The 24,030-nt window shown below is 38.8% G+C and overlaps 1 long non-coding RNA gene across 2 annotated transcripts; it reads right to left on the minus strand.

Annotated features, from left to right (window-relative positions):
• Positions 1-547: 547 nt before the first annotated feature.
• Positions 548-20,625, minus strand: LOC132091813 (uncharacterized). 2 transcript variants are annotated; one of them, XR_009422134.1, is made up of 3 exons: positions 20,566-20,625; positions 12,507-12,579; positions 548-1,361 (listed from the first exon to the last, which is right to left on the minus strand). It is a non-coding gene; the product is annotated as an uncharacterized LOC132091813 (long non-coding RNA). The 2 variants fall into 2 exon arrangements; XR_009422133.1 differs by lacking the exon at positions 548-1,361 and adding an exon at positions 10,204-10,304.
• Positions 20,626-24,030: the final 3,405 nt, after the last annotated feature.

Consider the following 24,030-nt stretch of genomic DNA (forward strand, 5'->3'; position numbering starts at 1 on the left):
ATAATTAAATGGGTCCAAAAACAGCCATTAACATAACCTGTACAAAAAAGCTGAGATATGTGCGCTGTCAGCTGTTCTCAGAAGTTCTTGCATAATGAGCTTCTTAAAGTTGTTTATTGTAACATGTGACCTCTGACCACAATCCCTGTCTCTGCAGAAGTACAGCATGGAGCTTTGGTATCAGGCACTTGTTACTGGGGAGGACTGTTTTGATTCATTTAAGCTTCTCTCCGCCCTACTTTCAGGACTGTAAACGTGGACATGGGTCACATCCTGTTGTAATTGCTTTCCCAACATGCAACAGTCACTCCTAATTATAAATAGCTTTGACAAATGAAAGGCATAATTTTCCTTGAAAAAAAAAATGGAGAAACAGCACTCATAAATAGATAGTCTTTGAACAATGCTCAGTACTGAGAAAGCAAGGAAACCCAGAGGGTTTTCTCAGTGTCACACTAAAGAAAACTGCATTTGTGTATAATGAAATGCACAAATATACATTCTTATATGCTGATTTCTTACTATTGTCAGTGTTGAAAATAGCCGTGCTGCTTTAAACAGAACCTTAAAAAGAATATTTATTCAAAATATAAATTTCAAATGTATAAATATTTTACCATCACTTTTGACCAATTGAATGCATCCAAGCTGAATAAAAGTATTTATTTATTTAAAAAAAATTAATACAAAATAAAAAATTTAAAGTAATAGTATATACATCTATATACAGCTAGGTAAATTTTCTAATAATATATATTCCACCATGCATGTGCAAGGAATTACACAACATCATCTGACCTATGCCAAGTTTGCTGTACAGCTTTGGTACGTGTTTGCAATGTCTGACTGCCCCTGAAAAGCATAGAAATAACATTTTAGCACCCTAATGTAGCTTAAATAATAATTGGCTGGTTCAGTCACATCTTCCACATCAGTGAGGACGTGCAGTGTTTTATTCTAACAGACTGGGTTCTTGATTTTAACAGCTGACAACAACATAGCAGTGAAAAAGTCTGTGAATCATTATCTCAGAAATAAAACTTGAAACCTACATTCATAAATCTTGATTGTACAACATTAAAGAATCAAGCTTTTCCTTTGTCTTTGCCTGCCAATCATTTCATCGTCTATTGAAGGTAATGTAGTGTGTCAGTTGCTTGACCTTTTTTGTCATTATCCTGAAGGACATCCTGGGAACAGACAATAGCCGAGAACAAAGCAAAGCAGCAGTTCCCAAGCTTTCTGTGCCATTGTTCCTCTCACAATAGTACCATACAGCCCACAGGGCCACGACACCTGCAGTTCACTGTAAATCCCTTCCAAAATTGCTGTGCCCATTCTGAAGGCCACTGCAGTCAACCCTGGCACAAAGAAAGAGCACAAGATGATCTCAGATGTTAGGTACAAAAGAATATCAAAACAGCTACTCCATAAAGCATATAGACATCATATTTAATAATAAACATACACTACCTAGTAATATTAAAGAAAGAAAGAAAGAAAGAAAGAAAGAAAGAAAGAAAGAAAGAAAGAAAGAAAGAAAGAAAAAGTTTTTTTTTGATGCATTAAAATGATCAAAAGTGACAATTTCCATTGATCTTCAAAAAATGTATCACAGTTTCAAAAGAAATGTTATGCAGCATAACTGTTTTCAACATTGATAATAATAAGAAATATTTCTTTAGCTGCAAGTCAGCATATTAAAATGATTTCTGAAGGATCATGTGACACTGAAGACTGGAGTAATGATGCTGAAAATTCAGCGTTGCATTACAGGAATAAATTACAATTCTGATATGATTTACAATATTAATGTTTTACTGTATTTTTTAATTTAATAAATGCAACCTTGGTGATCATAAGTGACTTAGTTCAAAAATCTTACTGACCCAAACAATTGAATTGCTGTGTCTGATTGCATCACATAACAAAATATGAAATCATGTGACATTTGTTTGAACAACGATATGGCATAAGCAAAAATACATTTGTTTAAAATGGTTAAATGTAAGTGGAAAATGTCCTTAGCTGGCCATGGAATGAACTACACCTGTGTGAACTTGAGGAGAACCGACTTCATACATCGACTAAAAATCCCTGACATCATTTCAAAGTAACAAAAAAAGTCTCTGAAAACTGAAGCTAGTTCTGAGAAAAGCATATGATTGTGATTTAAGTGTGACTTTAATTTCCAAATAAATTTGGAGCCACTGCTTAATAAATCAACGCAACAGTTAAACCTTATTTATGTCCATCTCATTTAGATGTCCATGTTCTTTTAGCCTGATCTGACAGAAACGATTTTCAATCTGTTTATAATAGAATGCTACAAACCACCCATAAATGTGTCCAGAGCCAAGACTATTTGTCAGCACATGTTTAGGAGTACACAATCAAAACAATGCTGGAGGAAGCTAAACATAAGCAGGCCTCCTGAGTGCTGGTCTGGACGTCACTGCCACATTTGTGACGAGTCCCTGCAAAAAAGGACTTTCGTAAACACAGTGTGAGCATTACATCTCTGTTCAACCTTTGATCTTCAAGTATATCAATTTAGCTATCCTTGAAACATGAAAGAAATCACCGGCAATGCGACAAAGTCCATTATTGCTGATGCCAAGGTACTTAGGAACATAAATTTATGCTTTCATGTTCCCACCTAAGCAATTGACCACGTGGGAATAGTGTATCAGACTCTAGTGGCTGTCGAAACATTCTCAATGGCTTCCTATGAGCGGCGGCACTTCTGCAAACTCCAGTAAATGAGAATTGTATCTTTTGCCCTCACTGTTAAGAATCGTATTCAGTCAAATCACTCTAGCATGTATTTGAAAAAACAAGAAGGATGCGAGAGTAAATTTTCTTCCTCTGTTATTTGCCCTCGTCTTTAGCACTGTGAAAAAGGGAAAACCTTAGGGATTCCTTAGCAGCAGCTAAATGAGCAGGAGACTTTTAATCTTCCAGCTCCGGAGGGGCACACAATACTGGGAATCACCAATCCATATTAATTCCCAGGACGGACAGAGTGTGAACTCCAAACTATTGACCCCACCTTCATCTTCACCCTCCTACGCCCGTCCCAGATTATTCTCTTTGACATTTTCTCTTGTTCAATGAAAACTGGCTAGGTGTTCCCTCAAAATTGGCCCCGAGTTTATTTAATTTCCATGACACTAAACCATCACATTTATCGCAAGAAAATTATGTAATTTTTACACATTTTCTGAACTAACAAATACCTTTTTACTATATTTAATGTAATTGTTTACTATATTTGATATGTGGTGGAAAGTAAATTTCATTTTCATAATAAAATGGTAGACTCCACTGGTCTAATTTCATGGTTAACATGTGGGTTATTATAATTAACTAAAACTAAAATAGAAACTAAAATTAAAACCATATATATATATATTATATATAATTATGTTAATTGAAATAAAATAAAAATGAACAGAAATAAAATATACTATAAACTTTTATGTCAGATGCCAAGGCATAATTTCTCATGTTTAAATAATATTTTCATACTTTTTTCATTATTTGATAAAATTATAATTACTTGAAATAATGCACAACAAAATATTCTGTTCATAAGTCATATTTGCCTTGATTTTTCTACATTATTCATACAATATATTTCAGCATGCTGTTACTGCAGAAAAAAAACAAACTAATTATAAATATCACAATAAATAATTTCACACAATAAATATTCAAAAAAAAGAAAGAAAGAATAAGAATGTAAAAAATAAATACAACTAAACATAAAATAAATCTGAAAAGGAACAAAAAAATACAATGAAGGCATGGTAAAATGTTTCCAAGTTCATTCAACAAAAAGAAAAGTAGGCAAAGAAACAGAGAACAAAAGGGGGTACAACCGTCAAATCAAACGCTGCGTTGCATTATTAAATTACATTATGATGCCGAGTCCTTCGCCCCGGGGGGGATGTATCTTGTGGTAAAAGCGTGAATTTGTTTGCAGCCCATTGTTAGAGCTAGGTGTGCTTTGGGATTCAGAGTCTTTATGACCCTCTCTGCTGTGTGAGCACATCACCTGTCCAGAAGCTGCTGACCCGTTACATTGGCCAACTCCTCTCGGTTTCTACGGCAACACCTCTGGAATGCCATCACATTTTTCCTTTAATCCTCTCTCCTTAGAAGAGCTCCAGCTCTGTGATTCCTACAAATCCATGCCATGAAAACAATGTACTCTGCATTCAGGGATGTTAAAGCAGGCGTTCAGACAATGCTTTTGTTTTGATTTCAGTTTTGAGAAACATTATCGATGATTATTGTAGTCACAATGTATGTTAATTGCTGTACTTTCTCATTTGATAAACTAGGGAAAACGAGTGCAAAAGATTATCATGTTCCATTTTTACAAAATATAAATCATCCGTGGACAATCCACAAATAAATTCCTTCAGAAGTTTCAGAGCCATTTTTCCACGTTATAAATAAGGCTCACTCACCTAACAAAGATTTGCAATGGCTCGGTAAACATTTTCATGGGAAGTTGAATGAACTGGCATATGTACAAATCACTCACTTAGATGATTGGAGAAAGCACGCAGAGATCCAAGATTAGATAAAACTGCAACGCATTTCAACAGAGGTTTCAGAAAAAGCAGCTACCACACAAAAAGCAGCATTTTTGTTTCGGCACCAGTGACCACTCTGTAATTTAGCAAGACTCGCCTAAAATAAAATATGAAACTTGCGTTTCATTTGGACAAATTGCTATTGAAGAAAGCTTGTGTGCTGGACCACTAAGTACAAAATACGGCACCGTGTTGGCCATAGACACAAGACTGTTTTACTATGGGAGTCGGTTTAAATGTCAAGTGGCTGCATTTGACATTACTAGAAATCCTTTTATTCTTTAAGTTTACAACAATGCTATGCACTCATCTCGACTCTTATAAAAGATATAAAGTTGACAATTCAGTTTTATAATTTTTTTTTTTTTAGCGACGTGGGGCCGCCTTCCCGTGGGCTCACCACCGACAGGAGGGACCGTAAGGGGCCGGTGCTTAGACAATCGGGCGGCAGTCGAAGGCGGGGGCCTCGACAGCCCGATCCCTGGACACGGAAACTAGCTCTAGGGACGTGGAATGTCACCTCACTGGCGGGGAAGGAGCCAGAGATTGTGCGTGAGGTTGAGAGGTTCCGACTAGCGATAGTCGGGCTCACCTCTACGCACAGCTTGGGCTCTGGAACCACACTCCTCGAGAGAGGATGGACTCTTCACCACTCTGGAGTTGCCCATGGTGAGAGGCGGCGGGCTGGTGTGGGTTTGCTTATAGCCCCCCAGCTCAGCTGCCATGTGTTGGAGTTTACCCCGGTGAACGAGAGGGTCGCTTCCCTGCGCCTTCGGGTCGGGGATAGGTCTCTCGCTGTCGTTTGTGCCTACGGGCCGAACGGCAGTGCAGAGTACCCGGCCTTCTTGGAGTCTCTGGGAGGGGTGCTGGAAAGTGCTCCGACTGGGGACTTCAACGCCCACGTGGGCAACGACAGTGACACCTGGAGGGGCGTGATTGGAAGGAACGGCCCCCCTGATCTGAACCCGAGCGGTGTTCAGTTATTGGACTTCTGTGCTAATTACAGCTTGTCCATAACGAACACCATGTTCAAGCATAAGGGTGTCCATCAGTACACGTGGCACCAGGACACCCTAGGCCGTAGGTCGATGATCGACTTTGTGGTCGTTTCATCCGACCTCCGGCCGTATGTCTTGGACACTCGGGTGAAGAGAGGGGCGGAGCTGTCAACCGATCACCACCTGGTGGTGAGTTGGATCCGATGGCGGGGGAGGAAGCTGGACAGACAGAACGTTTGGCCGAGTCTCCTGTCAGAGAGATCTTCAACTCCCACCTCCGGCAGAGCTTCGACCGGATCCCGAGGGAGGCTGGAGATATTGAGTCCGAGTGGACCATGTTCTCCACCTCCATTGTCGAAGCGGCCGCTCGGAGCTGTGGCCGTAAGGTTTCCGGTGCCTGTCGAGGTGGCAATCCCCGAACCCGGTGGTGGACACCGGAAGTAAGGGATGCCGTCAAGCTGAAGAAGGAGTCCTATCGGGCCTGGTTGGCTTGTGGGACTCCTGAGGCAGCTGACAGGTACCGGCAGGCCAAGCGGACTACAGCCCGGGTGGTTGTGGAGGCAAAAACTCGGGTCTGGGAGGAGTTCGGTGAGGCCATGGAGAAGGACTATCGGTCAGCCTCGAAGAGATTCTGGCAAACCGTCCGGCGCCTCAGGAGAGGGAAGCAGTGCCCTACCAACGCTGTTTACAGTAAAGGTGGGGAGCTGTTGACCTCAACTGGGGATGTCGTTGGACGGTGGAAGGAATACTTCGAGGATCTCCTCAATCCCGCTGTCACGTCTTCCATTGAGGAAGCAGAGGCTGAGGGCTCAGATGTGGACTCGTCCATCACCCAAGCTGAAGTCACCGAGGTAGTCAAGAAACTCCTCGGTGGCAAGGCACCGGGGGTGGATGAGATCCGCCCTGAGTACCTCAAGTCTCTGGCTGTTGTGGGGCTGTCTTGGCTGACACGCCTCTGCAGCATCGCGTGGCAGTCGGGGACGGTGCCTCTGGGATGGCAGACCGGGGTGGTGGTCCCTCTTTTTAAGAAGGGGGACCGGAGGGTGTGTTCCAACTACAGGGGGATCACACTTCTCAGCCTCCCTGGGAAAGTCTATGCCAGGGTACTGGAGAGGAGAATCCGGCCGATAGTAAACCTCGGATTCAGGAGGAACAGTGTGGTTTTCGTCCAGGCCGTGGAACACTGGACCAGCTCTATACCCTCTACAGGGTGCTGGAGGGTTCATGGGAGTTTGCCCAACCAGTCCACATGTGCTTTGTGGATTTGGAGAAGGCATTCGACTGTGTCCCTCGCGGCGGCCTGTGGAGGGTGCTCCGGGAGTATGGGGTCCGGGGCCCTTTGCTAAGGGCTATCCGGTCCCTGTACGACCGGAGCAGGAGCTTGGTTCGTATTGCCAGCAGTAAGTCAGACTTGTTCCCGGTGCGTGTTGGACTCCGGCAGGGCTGCCCTTTGTCGCCGGTTCTGTTCATGATTTTTATGGACAGAATTTCTAGGCGCAGCCAGGGGCCGGAGGGGGTCAGGTTTTTTGACAACACAATTTCGTCTCTGCTCTTTGCGGATGATGTTGTCGTGTTGGCCTCATCAAGCCAGGACCTTCAGCATGCACTGGGACGGTTTGCAGCCGAGTGTGAAGCGGCTGGGATGAGAATCAGCACCCCCAAATCCGAGGCCATGGTCCTCAGTCGGAAAAGGGTGGCTTGCCCACTTCAGGTTGGTGGAGAGTTCCTGCCTCAAGTGGAGGAGTTTAAGTATCTTGGGGTCTTGTTCACGAGTGAGGGAAGGATGGAACGGGAGATTGACAGACGGATCGGTGCAGCTTCTGCAGTAATGCGGTCGATGTACCGGTCTGTCGTGGTGAAGAAAGAGCTGAGCCGCAAGGCGAAGCTCTCGATTTACTGGTCAATCTACATTCCTACTCTCACCTATTGTCATGAGCTTTGGGTCATGACCGAAAGGACAAGATCCCGGATACAGGCGGCCGAAATGAGCTTTCTCCGCAGGGTGGCTGGGCGATCCCTTAGAGATAGGGTGAGAAGCTCTGTCACCCGGGAGGAGCTCAGAGTAGAGCCGCTGCTCCTCCACATCGAGAGGGGTCAGCTGAGGTGGCTCGGGCATCTGTTCCAGATGCCTCCTGGACGCCTTCCCCGGGAAGGTGTTCTGGGCGCGTCCCACTGGGAGGAGACCCCGGGGAAGACCTAGGACACGCTGGAGAGACTATGTCTCCCGGCTGGCCTGGGAACGCCTCAGTGTCCCCCCAGAAGAGCTGGAGGAAGTGTCTAGGGAGAGGGAAGTCTGGGGTTCTCTGCTTAGACTGCTGCCCCCGCGACCCGGCCCCGGATAAGCGGAAGAAGATGGATGGATGGATGGAATTTTTTTTTATATGACAAACCCTCCCACATCCTGTTGACAAATCAGCAGATGATGAGATCCAAACCATGGTAGACAAAATAGGAAATAATTAGAAACTAGAAACTTAATCAAGAAACCAAAATACAGTAATTATGTTACAATTGCCAAAATAAGTTAATGTTGACTTCTGTTGTTAGAAAACAAAGGCGTAGCTTTTTATCGCTGGTGGGGCCAACCTTCAATTGTTTGGCAAATATTTGGCAAATAACTTCATGAAAACATGCTTTACTATGTATTACTAAGGCATCTTTAAAGGTGAAGGGTGTCATATCTTTAATACTAACACAAAAGAACACATACATATGAGATTGTCCAACCAATGGCAAATTTGTATTGGAATTTACACTGTTAGACAAAAATTCTAATAAACTCAAATAAATGTTCATCCAAAAGTCCAGGGAAAAAAATGTGTCAGGGTTTTAAAACGAATTAGTCAGCATGTCTGAATGATTTCTGAAGGACCATGCAGCACTGAAGACTAGAGTGAAATGAAATGAAAGTTATTATGAAGTGTTACATATATGGAAATAAAAAAACGGTGAACCTTGGTGAACATAAAAGACTTACTTTTTTTTATCATTCCTCATGTATAAAGCACAAATACACAATTCAGTGAGGAAAAAAACACTTTAGTGGAAAACAGAAAATGAAAAAGCATGTGTATGGCCAAATATAAACATCAACATACAGTGATTTATAAAGACCATGTTTGTGACAGTGTTTGTGTTTAAATTAATTAAATTAGCTAGCTAATAACAGAATTGTAAATAGGAGCTGCTGTTATTCATGTGAACAGTGTGGCAGCTTTAGTTTTACTGTCACACTGGTGTTAATTATGATTAACTTGTTTACTTGAATAATACACTCTATAGTGTACAATGGACAATACTATGTAAAAACATAAAAAATAAAGTAAAAATAAATAAAAAATAAATCCCCCACATAAATAACCAAATATTATTCTAACAAGATAAAGAACTAGCTTGAATCTTAAAGAAAATTCATCAACTCAGGTTCATGTCAGTCTCAAGTATTCTAGTGTCTAAATCATCAATATATCAAAACTAACATCAATCATCTTTGCTGTAAATTGTCCTTTGAGTATGGAGTTGGTGAAGACCACATGACTGACTGACCTAATTCTGAACATCCTATAGTCAAATCCCTTGTGCTCCAGTAAGACTCAGTCTAATAACAAAACTCTTACGAATAAATGTGTCTCCTTTGTCAACAGTTATTTCTTCTTGGAGCCATGATAACATGGTAATGTTGGTAAACCTTAACATCACAAAAGATTTTGATTACACTTTCCTTCACCAGATAAGCCTACCTTCAACAAAGGCATCATTTTGGGTAATTACCCATTAATCTAAATTTGATCTTTAAACCTTTTACTGTAAATCCAGCCTCTGAAAAAAAAGCACAAAGGAGTCAGGTAAGCCAGATGTGTTAAATAACTAGAAAATCCCTCTGCCGTGAGGCTCAGTTACCCTGGTTCAACAAACATGAATAGAAGTCCTTATGCACTGAAAGTCAATTCAAATTATGCAACTTAGATTTTTTTGTTTAAGTAATAGTAATAAGAATACATAAATTGCCATTTGATATACATTATTTGTTGAAATGTTGAAAACAACGACATTCAGATCTTGGATGCAATATATTAAAAGAATCTGTTTAGAATAATTAATAAAAAGAATAATTTAGCAGCATTTCCATGCTATTTTTTTTTTGTTTTGTTTTGTTTTTTTTCAAAATAATGAAAATGGACAAAATAGTAGTGAAGTAATGACACACTCAAATTAAAGCCCATATGAACTGAAAATGTGTAGGTGTCGGTGTAAAAAATGTAGTGGGTTTAAATTATGTTGTTGGTTTAAATGATGTAACCTTATAATAATTATTTAGTAATGTGTTGAATGTTTTTTTGGTGGGGGTCCATAAACTTTAATTATTTTTTCTGTAAGTCATATTGTCAGGTCATGTTAGGATGACTATGTCACAGTCAAATGCTTTTGAAAATTTTATCCAAGCCACAAATTAAGCCGTGAATATTATTACTATTATTATTATTATTATTATTTTAACACACTCTGGAAGTCACTGGGGACTTTAAAATATCATTGTTTTTTTGTTTTTTTAAAAAAGGTCATACAAAAAGTCAACAAGATATTGCTTCATAGTGTACCTTCCCTGCTCCTTTCTGACTCAACCAGCCATGTTTTTACTTTCAAAGATGGAATCTGCTGATGGGCCCTGGTGCAGAAATAACATGTGCATTCTTCCCATCTAGTGAGTAAGAGGGAATGCAATTAGCACGTATTAGAGAGAGTTGAGTAGGGCTGTCAGGTTGCTGGAGAGATCCCAGGGGCCAACCCTAGTGAAGCCCTTCCTAAAGCATTGCAGATCTTGCTTAAGGAGGCTTTAATGATCTAGAGCTGGAGAAATGTGAGACAATATACTGGCCTTGGGCATGCAAAGCCTTATTTACACTCACATGACATCCATGTACAAATTTCGGGTCAATATAGGCTTTAGCTCAGTCGAAGGCTTTAACTTTAGAATCCTGGTACCATAAGACAGGGGAACACTTGCACATTTTAAATAGCTGTTGACTGACTGGAAATGACCATAATTATACCCTAATTAAATGTGAAACCTTTTTTCATATGCAGAGCTGAATAATGTAATTTGATTTTCCATAGTAATTTCATTTATCAAATTAAAAATCAGATTAATACAATTTAAGTATTCACTGTATCACAGTGAAGGCCCAAAAATCTGAACTTAGCAAGAAAAAATAGAGCGATTTATAGATAAATTAAATAATAGATAGATTTATTTGATCAAAAATACAGAAAAAAACAGTAATATTGTGAACAATTATCACAATTTAAAATAATGGTTTTCTATTTGAATATACTTTAAAATATAATTCATTTCTGTGAGGCAAAGTTGAATTTTCATCAGCTATTACTCCAGCCTTCAGAGTCACGTGATGATTCAAAAATCATTCTTATATGATGATTTATTTATCAGTGTTAAAAACAGTTGTGCTATTTAATTTATAATGTTTTTATTTATTTATTTGGAACCTGTGGTACATTTTTCGGGATTTTTTGATGAATAAAAAGTTAAAAAGGACAGCATTTATTCAATATGTGTGTGTGTGTGTATATATCTATATATATCTATATATATATATGTATATGTATGTGTGTGTGTGTGTGTGTGTGTGTGTGTGTGTGTGAATATATTGCATTTTGTATACACTGCCATTCATTATATATTCATAATAATACTTTTCACAATGTTTTTGACTCTATTTCTATAGGTCTATAAAATACGTATGACAAATATAAATGTAGATGTATTTAAGTATTAAATTAGAACACAAACATGTTCACTCAGGCCTTTGAGCCTATGTGCTTGACATTCACACTGCAGCTTTATTTTGTCCTAACCTACTAAAGACAGATTTGCCTGCCACGTGGCAGCTGCTCAGAAGTCAGTGTAGGAGCTCTGGGAAAGTGGCAGGCATGTTATCACGCTGAGCTGACCTCTGTTTGTTCAGGGTGAAATACTGGACTGAGCTCGGTGGGTTAGGTCTTTATCCTGCTTTTACAGGTTTACAAAATGAAAACAGTGCCTGATGTTTTAGGCTTTCCGTTCCATTTTAAAACTGACATGATTGTACAAAATCACAGTCTGGGGACTCAGAACTCAGAACAACTGCTAACATTAAGTTTAAGGTAAAAATAACTGCCATGAAATTATAGTATCTTACTCCTATGCAATAAATTGTTCTTTCACTACATCTCTTTACCTCTGTCTTTATCCTCTTCTCTTCTTTTTGGCACTGTATCTATCGCAGACTATGCTCATTTATAATGTGTCATGTAAATTCGGCCTTCCGTCACAATCAGGAAACTTTCACCGTGTCTAGAACTGGCGCGAGCTGCCAGGCCCGTTTCTACGAGCTGTGTGTTAACAAAAGCAGTGCTGTCTACATTGGATGCGGCGTCGGGCACGCTACACAACAAATTACCAACAACTGATCGTGCGCGCTCTGTTTCTGACGCACTTCAAGCACTCGATGGGCGGGGGAAGATTGAAGAGCCGGACTTTTTTTTTTTTTTTTTTTGCTTTATTTGGTAGTATTTCGAATTAATGGTTTTTAAATAGTAGCCTATTATAAAAAAAAATATGTAAAAAAAAAAAAAAAAAAAAAATTGACTCGTTCACTCATTCTGGCGCCCCTATGGATGAGTGGCGCCCTTAGCATTTGCCTATACCGCCTATGCCGCGGGCCGGCCCTGCTTACACTGTTTCCATAAAGACATCTGCAAAGTTCAAGTATGATCTCACATGTATCTACTTTATGTGTGCCAGCATTAAGAGCTAAAACAGAGCTTAAATGTAGCAAAGAAGATTTTCTCAGTTTAAAGCGATAGTTCACCCAAAATTAAAAATATATAGACATTTACTCACCCTCATGTTGTTCCAATCCTGTATGTGGTTCTTTATGAACACAATTAGACCATTTGGAGACATGTTCTCCTCTCTGCAACACACACACACATTAAACTGTTTGAAAACATTAATTCATTAATCAGATATCTCTACATTTCAAATGAACTTTTATGGTTTTAGTGAATAGTAACCTAAATTTACTATATTTATCAAATTTAGCTAATACAATTTAAAATAACTGTAATATAATATAATATTATTACAGATACTATAATACTATTAAAACTATAATATTATTATTTAATACTATATATAATACTATACTATTTTTATGCCACTTTTTCATTCTTTTTGAGTTTGACAGCCTCAGTCCTCAATATTTTTCATAACATTGAAGCAGTAGAAGCAGCAGAGTAGTAAAAATGACATAATTCTCACATATACCTTTAAGTCTTTCTTTATAATTCCTGCATTTCTTGGCCAGCATGGTGGTAATATGGGCGTTTGTTTTAAAGAATGAATAAGAGAAGTGTGATTGCTTTGGGTGCAAGATATGTTAGTGTTTAGCATATTAAATCAATGTTCTTGTTTGCATTTGAAGCAGCTGTATTAAAACAAATGGTTGAATATTGCCCAAGGATAAACATGAATAATTACAAAACATCGGCATGCTGTAGATACTCTGAAGAGAATTCATCTTGGGTTATGAGGTACATGAAGTGAAGTGTTTGCTTTGATTTCTAAACACAGCTGTTAATCACTGCGAGACCTTCAGTCTGCCTTCCAAAGCTGAACAGTCAGTGTTTTCAAATCTTACATTAGGCTCTTTAAATGTACTTACAAAGTGCTTTGAGATGAGACTCTGATGAAATATGCGCATCACGCTTTCTGTGCTCGAAAACGAGTTGAGTCTAAGAACGGACAGTGTTATTAAAGGGATAGTCTACCCAAAAATGAATATGTCATAATTTTACTCACTAAGAATCCTAAGAATGTTGGTAACCAAATGGTTTCGTTCCCATTGACTTCCAATGGACAAAAAAATAAAACTCTTCAAAATATCTTCTTTCATGTTTCAGAGAAGAAATTAAGTCAAACATTTTTGGAACAACATGAGAGTAAACAATGACAGAAATTTCATTTTTGGATGGACTATTCTTTTAAACTAAGAATAAAAGTGCGCTCTCAGTAATTTTTTGACTTTAACACATAAATAAACATTCTCCAAAAAAAGGTTCAATTGTCAATAAAACAGGTCACCGGCTCATGCCCGCCACCATATTGAGATCACATGACTAGTTTGTTGTAATAACAACATGTTTGCTTTATATATATATATATATATATATATATATATATATATATATATATATATATATATATATATATATATATTGTAACGATATATACCTTCATATTCATCCGGAAGAAGGAGGCGGGAACCGGCGGACAATCAAAAACATTTTAATAACAAAATAAACACAAAAACAGCGCCCCAGCCCCTCACGGACGACTGGTGCGCGCAAATAAAACCCAAAACACAACTAAAAGCCCAGGCCTGGTCCTCTCTCGTCCTTCACTGTCGTCGCTCCAGTTTTATATCCTTCCATCTCCTCCATGGGCCTCGAGACCGGTGGGTCGAACAGGTGTAGTTCATCTCCAATCACTCCCCCGGCCTCGCTCCCATGTCCCTCGGCCCCGCCCCACTCGTCACATACCCCCATCGCCCCTCGCAGGCCGGGGGGTACTCCCGAGACTGCGCTCTACTCCCCCCCCCCCTCCCTCCGGGGGGGCCGCTCACGGGGACCTGCGGGAACCTGGGGGTAGGACAGACGAGGCGAGAGAAAAGGAGATGGAAGGAGGAGCGACAGAGACGAGAGAGGGGAGAGAGGAAAAAAAAATTCCGGTTCCCAGACGCACCGCTGCTCGGCCCTCCACCAGCTGGGCGATCTCCTCCGCGGTGCCTGGCGGTGGCACTGGACGGCCCTCGGCGGACGGCACGACACTCCTCCGCCGCCCGGTGGACGGCGACGGCTCCTCCGGTTTTGGGCAGCCGGCAGGAGTCCCCCGTTCCCTGCTCCTCCCCGTTCCGGCGGATGGCAGCAGGCTCCGGCCACCTGGCGAACGGCGCCGACTCCTCCGCTCCCTCACGGACGGCAGCCGTCTCTCCACATCGTGGGCGGCCGGTAGCGAGCTCGCCCGTCCCCGGCAACTCGCTCCAGCCCACCGCCTCGAGCGTCCATGGCGGCACACTCCTCGCCAGCTCGATGGCACCGCGGATTCACCACAGCGGCGAGGGATCTTCAGCAGCGCGTCCCTCCTTCTCCCGGGTTTCGGCACCACTGTAACGATAAAGTTCGTATGGCAGAGAAGGAAGGAGACCAGGGTCGGCGTACTGAGGCTCGTGGGAACTTTATTATGCTGAATCAAAAGAACGAAAAACAAAGCCGCGCCACATGCGCATAAATCATAACATTGATACTTTCAGGCTCTCGCTTTCTGTCGGTCGTTTCCTCCCACGAGTCCTCAGGTCTCTCTCCTTTGTCTCTGGTTCCCAGCTGGCTTAAATACTGCTTCCCCACGCCAATCACTGCAATGAGAAGCAGGTGTCACTTGTCTCTCACTTAACTCACTTACCACCGCTGATCTCCTCACTCTCTCTCCCGTCGCAGACCTCGCTAAACCACACCTCCCCTGCCACATATATATATATATATATATATATATATATATATCGCTTTCAGAGCTCAAGGCGCTTTAGAAAGCATAAATATCAAAGTACATCTAAACAGAACAAGCAAATCAAACAATATAACAACATATACAATATACAAACCACAGACACAACATAACAATGGAGCCTGAGTCTAAAGCAAGGTCTGGAGTGATGGATTGGCGTGTATGGGACCAGACAGTCCAGTGGAAAAATTAAATGTCCAAACAAACAGTTTTCCCACTGGAACGCTGGAAAAAGTTGCGACACAATCACATGCCACAAACCAAGTATAAACGGCGGAATGTTAAGCGCAGAGCACAAACACGACAAACACAGCACAACTTCATGCTTCCACACCAGTAGGTGTCAGTATGAGGTCTAAATCAACTGGGACTGAGTGCACCTTTAAATAAATATCATGCTTTTTTGCTGAAACTCATTGTTTGTGACTCATCATAAGGCCCTCTGGGAGTTTTGTCGCTTGAAGGATTTGTTACTCCCTCTGTCTCTCTGAACAGGGCCGAGCTCCAAGCATAATGTTTCTTGACAGAGTTGGCCAGGGCAATGCTGCAGATTCGAGATCCTCACGATTGTCCGCTCTGACCCTCTTCCCAGAAATAAAAAAACACACGTGCTTATTGTAAACCAGCCTTAAGCACCTTGCCAAAACAACACACTGTCAGCCACAAAATATTTAGTATCACTGAGATTTAAACATAATTTGTCAGAATGTGATTTTGCTGAACATTCCTTAATGTCTGCTCACGTCACGGAGAGAATTACTCTTCGGAGGGCTGCTAAAGCCCCTCAAATCCTGCCTGAATCTGATTAGGACAAAAGCACTTTCCTTTAATCCTCCTCCTGGAAATGCACAAATGCAGTGGTAAAAGATGTTTCTTGCAATGATCTGATTCATGACAACTTGAAATTTTCTGTGCTTCCACATCAAACACAAGCGATTGGCCCTTAAGCTCGCTGTCTGGTACAGGAAGCTTTGATTGATTCAGAGTTGCCTAGTGATTGTCTGGTTTGAATTTGCTATAAAATCCTTTATTCCAAAACCAAGGCGTTTCCAGATTTGAAAGTTTTGTGGGTTTTTTTTTTTTTTTATACACACCAGAAAGTCTTGAACAGTTTTTGAGCAGTGAATTGACATATTAAAATGATTTCTGAACGTGTCACTGAAGACTGGAGTAATGGTTGATGAAAATAGAGCATTGCATCACAGAAATAAATTGCATTTTAAAATATAATAAAACAGAAAACAGTTTTTTATATTGTAAAAATATTTAGCAAAATTACTTTTTACAGTAATACAAAAATCAGCATCGATGAATATAAGAATCTTCTTTCAAACACATACGCCAAACTTTAACTCTTTTAAAATTAATTACATTATGAAGAATGATAATTCGCTAATTTAACTGCATATTATTATTTTTTAAATAATAAACCACACTAAATTAAAACATTAAATTGAGAAAAATCATGACAAGAATAATGCTCTCTCACATTAAGCACCTGGTGAGATCTAATTACTTTGTTTCCCATGACAGTGTGACTGGAACCGTTATTAGATATCATGTACTTCATAAAAACCCTCACTGTTAATCTCATGGCCTTTGTTTCATTCTCACCATTGATTCAGTGCCACACACACAAAAAAAAAAAAAAACGGCCAGGACTAGAGAAGATACACAGTTTAGACTGTTTGTGAAGCATGTAAACCACAGGTGAGGTTCAGGGCAGCCTCCAAACCAGCACAAATATGACACTACCTGAAAAAAGAAAGCTAGAAGAAAAAAAATAGTTAGGGAACAGACACGTGCTACTGTGTTTAAAACTAGAAGAGGTGGAGGGGTGGGACAGAAAGAGTCTGGAGAGGATTCCCTTCACCACCCATTGAGTCTGTTATTGCATTTCTCACAAATTTACTAATTTCTCAGAACTCACAAATGAGAACTTCACCTCCAACACAACAGACCTGTAATGAGGAGCATGTGCTTATTGTTTCTTTTCCTCACTCATTAAATGCATTTGACAGCATCGTGCAAGCAGAAGGGAGGCTTTTTGCTAATTAGTGTTGCTTGTTAAAACAAGAATCACCATTACTATTTTGCACACTTAGAGATTTAAACAAACCCCAGAACACCCTAAAACCACCTAGATTACAATATAGGAACCACTTAATAACACACTAACAACTACTCATAGCACCATAGAAACCATAGAAACCACAGAAACTGATTTTATTTCAAATATGTAAAAATCTAGCTGGCTACTTTTTGCATTGACACCTTGTGAATTGTACTGCTTCATTTCCATGACAAGAGATTGGGTCTGATCATAGGTGTGTTTCACAGCTGAGCTGTGCTGCTTTTAAACTAAAAAAAAGGTCCACCTGCAAATATAGAATGAGATGATTAATTAATGACGTAGTCCTCTTGTTGTTACCTTCCCTTTTAAGACAATCCAGAGCTGCAGGCTCACTTCAGAGAGAGAATATGAGATATTATCACATCCGTGAAACTGATGACATCTGTATTTGTGTCAGCCTTTTAAAGGAACACATATTTGGTCACTGCTAAAAATTTCAATATCTCTAGGATAAATCTATTCTTTGTCCCATCTTTATCAAAGACCTTTGATGTTCTCTGCCTTGAAACTACATCAAGAGCTTATTAATTCTCTAGTCCTACAATGCACAGGGCCTTTTATAGCAAAAAGCTTTGATTTCATTACACACAGTTGCAGTATAGTAGCAACATAGACACTGCTGCCGCCTAAGGCACTGCGGCCGTGAGGTCAAAGCCACTAGAAGGCAAGCCTGCAACCTTTAGCCAAAAAGGCGTAACAGCTAATGCTAAAGCTTCCACTTTGGCTAAGGGAATATATATATTTTTTTATATTTTATTTTATATATTTTATATTATATATATTTTTAACTAATAACTATTTTTAGAGAAAATCAAAAACAGAGCCATTTTATAAAATAAGTCAGACTTTTTGCAACAGGTAGGTTTAGTTTATGGGACTTCTCATTCATTTCTATAGTATCTGTAAACACAGATTGACTGTCGCACATGTCAAGGCTGTAATGTGATTGGTTATCAATGCACATGTGATCCAAGTTGACTGTTAAGGTTGATTTATAGTTCTGCATCGAAACTATGCCGTAGCTAGAAATGTTACAACGTGTCAATTCTATGCGGACAGCAACAAACGGACCAGAGCTGTACAGTGTGGTATGTATGTTGAACCTCATATTTCTAGATCACTTTTAATTTTCTGTTTATCCAAAATAATTTTCCATAGTTATGGGGTGTACATCTCATAAGGTGTTGTTGCTTTACTGAAAGGTACCCATTCTTTGTCACCAGTTTCTATTCATTTGGTTGATAGATTTGTTGGTAAATTGTGTTCTGCTTCTCCCTGCAACAACAATAACAGGATAGTCAGTATACTCATACTTATTAACTAGCAAAGTAAAGGAGATTTCTTACAATATAATTCATTAGTTCTATCCTGTAAATCACTGCATGAAAAAATCTAAAGTGATGTTTCCTCATTGTGATGACTCTACTGAAACTGTTGTTCATAATTTGCAAACAAGAGCAAAAACACATTGTAAATAGAAACCTTTGGCCCTCCAAAAATACGCACTTATTTATTTTATTTTGTTTTTATGAATTTAATTTAATTTAATTTTTTTATTTGTGTGTGTGTGTGTGTGTGTGTGTGTGTGTGTGTGTGTTTCATGTTTATCTTCTTACTAAAGGTCACTTGTGTGCCTATTTTTTTATATTTTACATGCATATGTGTTGAAAACAGCTGTGCTGCTTAATATTTTTTTGGAAACTATGAAACAATTATTATTTTTTTGAATAAAAGGTTTAAAAGATCACTCATTTGAAATGTATATTGTTACACAAAATGTCTAAGTCTTTTGATTAATTTAATGCATTTTCTTAATCTTATGTAATAATAATATAATATAACATAAATAATATGATTTAATATTTTGTAATGAAATAACATACTTTTCCATGCCAATGTAATATTGTTAACAGGTCTCTTTTACCAGTCTCTGTAAATCATTGGATCTTAGTTTCAGACATATAGAAGCAAACCATGAAGTGACAGTTGTGGCATCATTCGCCTGCAGATTCCTGTAATTATCACAGCATTATAATCCACATCCTAAACATATCTCACTGCTTATTTTGTGCTCAACACATGGGAATGGGACAGCGGCCAATGTGTTTTCAGTTCTTGGATCTGTAAATGTAGGTTTTATTTGACATGGAGCTCGGTTCACATATCAAAGGGCCTTAATATGTCCCGTCCCTGTTGTATATTTTTTTTCTGTGTTGTTTACGATGAGTCATGAACTGGTTGTTTATATTACAATGCTTCCCAGCAGTGGTACAAGTCAGACATTATATTCTAACTATAGCTGCTATGTAATATGTGGTCAGACAGTGCTGAATTCAGTGGTCTGTGTTAATAGCATGAGTAAATGTTTACAGAGCTGGCAGCAGTCTGATGGGTGGGCTATCAAACACAGGCCTGGATGTAGAGCAGAATGTCTCATCACGTGCCATGATTCAAACTTTGCAGTGATGAAACCACATTTTCTGTATGTTTGAATAATGCTCATAAGAAAAAAGTTTAGATTGTTCATATGGTCATATGGGGATTGGGGGGGGTCTAGGTTATATAGAGATGTATTCATTCACAAAATAATTGAATCTAAAATTGCTATTGAAAAGTTTGTGATCAATAAGATTTTTTTTAAAGAAGTTTCTTATGCTCATGAGGGCTGCATTTATTTGATCAAAATACAGAAAAGCATTAATATATTGAAATATTACTGCAATATAAAGTAAAAGCTTTCTATTTTATATACAGTGAAGCTGAATTTTCAGCATCCTTACTCCAGTCTTAAGTGTCACGTGATCTTTCTGAAATCAGTCTAGTACACTGATTTAATATCAATGTTGGAAAAAGTTGTGCTGCTTAATATTTAACTGGAACCTGTGATACGTTTTTCTGGATTATTTGATGAATAAAACGTTAAAAAGAACAGCATTTATTTAAAATGGAAATCTTTTTTATCAATATATATATATATATATATATATATATATATATATATATATATATATATATATATATATATTGGAAAGAAATTAATATACAGCAAAGATGTGTTAAATTGATAACAAGTGATCGTAAAGACTTTAATTGTCTGCAGTTAAATATTCATTTATAATATGATTTAAAAAACAAATTAAGGGCAGAACAAAATGAAACATTATTAGAAAGATGACTAAAGAGTTGAAATATACTTTTGCTCACTCATGGATGAACTCTTGTGAAGTGCATTTCCCACAGAGGTATCACGGGACTTTCCTGAAAAACATAAATTAATTCAATTTGAATATATGTGCACCCTGGACAATAATATTTTAATAAAATCTCCCATTGCCCCAGATTCTCAGTTCTCTTAGCACATGTTTTTTGTCATGCAGTGACACTAGACATAAGAACAAACGCTTGAGGTGAGAAGAGGTGAGGAAAGGTGACACAGAGTAAGGAACATAATAAATCTTTTTAATATTCTCAACTAATGGAAGACTTTAAAAACAGAGAGAGACAGAAATGTTCACACCACTTTCACTATAATAACAGGGAAATTATTAAACCGCCATTTTATTTTATTTTATTTGTTTGAAAAGTATAATTTTCCTTTAGTTGATTCTAGAGACATTTAGTGGTTGATTTGCTGCAATATATCTTAAGAATCTGGAACAATCTACTCAGTGCTGATGATTTAAAAACATTACCACAGTTATGTTTATATTCAAATGGCTAAAGTACACTTTCAAGTCAGAGAGAACTGCCAGGAGTATGATAGTATTAAACTTATTTTCCTTTTCAGAGCAGAGTCTGCTTAATAGCTGAGTTAATTCAGCAGATAAAATGTATAGCTTGAATGCAATGTAAGATGATTTGGATACAATTCATGACAAATGCAAAAATGAAAAATAAGTCCACATATTTTGGAAATTGCAGCCGGTCATCTAGGTGTTGCATGTACACAATTCACATAGCATGCAAAGTATGCATACTAAAATGTAAACTTGCATAAGGGCAAATGCATTATACAAGCTGCAGTTATTTCAAAGCGTTCTGCCTTGAATGATAATGACAAGGATAAAGTAATGTGATTTTTGAAGAGAACATGTTCTGAAGATATAGTTTGTTCTCCTACTGTGCCTAGAATTTGCCCTGACACTTAGGAGGATTAAATCTGTTAGCAGGTCCTGTTTTTCAAATGGGAGATACAGTAAATGCAGTACAGCCGTTTAAAATCATTGTTAAATCATAATATGAACAGTAATGTCAAGTGTTACCTGCTTATAGCCTGCAGATGTGGGTGATTCTTCAGTTAGAGGCACTTTGTTTACTTCTAATCTGAAGAATTAATTTAAAATAGGATATATATATATATATATATATATATATATATATATATATATATATATATATATATATATATATATATATATATATATATATATATATATATATATATATTCTTGTCTTGTTTCAAAACATTTCTTTACAATAGGAAGAGAAAGTTACCCAAATGAAGAAACAGCCAAATATGTGTTTATGTTTAAGCCATTCAACATGTTACATGAAGGAGTTGCAAACGCGAAATTGATGCTAGGATGATAATCAGTGCTAAGATCACAAAGAAACTAGTCTAATTCAAAAACACTTCATCACCAAGTGTCTGCTATACATCTGTTCTGCCTTTCTGTCTTTGTTTTACAGCACAAATGTTTGGCTTTTTATGTGAGTTTTTTAAGTCTTGATCACAAATACATCTGGCAATTACTTCATACATACTTTAAACAGGGCCATGGTATTTATAATGCAGACTCAAGACATACACAGTAGTCCATAAAAATACAGATACCACAACATTCAAAATATCATTAATTACTGTATTCTTGGTATTTCATCATTCTGTGGGGTCAATCCAATTGCTGGAGCTGATTATGGCATACTTTTGTCATACTTTCTCAGATGGGATACTTTCTGTAGAGACTCACAGAAACAGTTTAAGACGCTGGCCTTGTTACATGGCAGTGCAGTCACTCAAAACTCCGCAAGAGGCTCCACACTGTGGTTTCAAAATAACATAAGAAACAAATGTCCATGATTCATAGTTGCACACTTTCAATATATCAGTTAAAGTAGCTCTCTACTGTAGCCAACTACTGCCATGGTTGTGATTTTTTTTCTAATTTAATGCAAGTTCCCACACAGCCAGAAAGACATATAATTATATAGACACGAGGAGAGATAGACAGACAAACAAACAGAACAACAGATATATGTTACGATCGGAACCCAGGGAAACACGGGAGACGAGAGACCCAAACTCAGTGTGGGTTTATTTGGGTAATCCAAATCAGAATCCAACAAGCAGGGGTCAAAACCAGAAATCAATCCAAACAAACAAACAATAGGGATAGGAACAGGAACAGGAATGGAACTAGAACAGGAACTCGGAAGGCGAGGAAACAGGGTTACGGAAAGAAAGGACTCCATGAAGACAAACAGAAAAAGACCGGTTAATATAGGCAGGGTAATGACTATCAAGTGAAGACACCTGAGTGCAATTAACAGGAGTGCAATTACTGTGATGAAGGGACAAGGCTTTGTGGCAATTGTAGTGCCTACGGTGAGGTGCCTATGGGGAAGTGAGACCACTAGTGGAGACTCAGGGAAACAAAGACCAGACAGCGTGACAATATATGGCTCGATAGATAGACAGATAGACAGTCAGATAAACAGATAGATAGAATGATGGATGGCTGGATGGATGGATGGATGGATGCTCAATGGGGGTGCATTCAAGTCAAAAAGGTTGAGACTGATATATAGACAGATAAATATAGACAGATACTTGCATTGCAAGTACTTTTCATCTGTTCTCCATCTGTTAGTAATAATATAGAAGCTTTCATGCAGTCATGAAGGAGCCCCTTTCAAGAGTGACAATCCAAGAGATGACCGATATTACACAGTGTTATGGCTTTTGCCCACAGCTTTTCCACTGACATCAACAGTATGTACTAGTTTGTCTGCTCGATAACTTGTTATTGTTTGTTGGTCGGAAATTTAAATGATGGCCTGACCAGGAATATGATCAAATAAAAATGTTAGACTGCTGAATTATTTAAGCATTTGGTCCAAACCTCAGAGACAATCACTGTAGTGAACATTTATATAATTTGGTTTATCTTGTGCTTTGCCATTTGCTTGAAAGGTCAACTGTGGTCAAATCTACACTGGACAGCCTCATGCCACAATAATTATGAAATGATAAAGATCATGATGTACTGAACATCTTTATAAATAAGTTGTAAAGTAGAGGAAGATGCAACTTAGAGGGAAGTAAATGTTTTGCTAAACTGTGTCCTGTAAGCTTCCTGAGAGGAGGCCTTTGTCTAATTGAGACAGTTCTGCTTGCAGGGTTGCTTTGGCTGTTTTCCTGGGATAGAGGAAGAGCTCTCCTCTGAGTCCCAGTTACAGGTCATTAGTCTGGATCGGCACCCAGCTCCATAGCATGAGAGACTGACAGCTTAATCCTGCCCGAGCCTTTTGTTTTGTGCACCATGTTACTCTTTCATAGATGACTGAGTCACCCCTGCCTGGAGATTAAGAAATTTCTTTAACAACTTGAGCAGGTGTCAGATTTACTACTGTCCTCAGCTTAGACGCCACCAGCAGATCATGAGAGGC

Source organism: Carassius carassius, chromosome 18 (genome assembly GCF_963082965.1).
Source record: "Carassius carassius chromosome 18, fCarCar2.1, whole genome shotgun sequence".
Classification (NCBI taxonomy): Eukaryota; Metazoa; Chordata; class Actinopteri; order Cypriniformes; family Cyprinidae; genus Carassius; species Carassius carassius.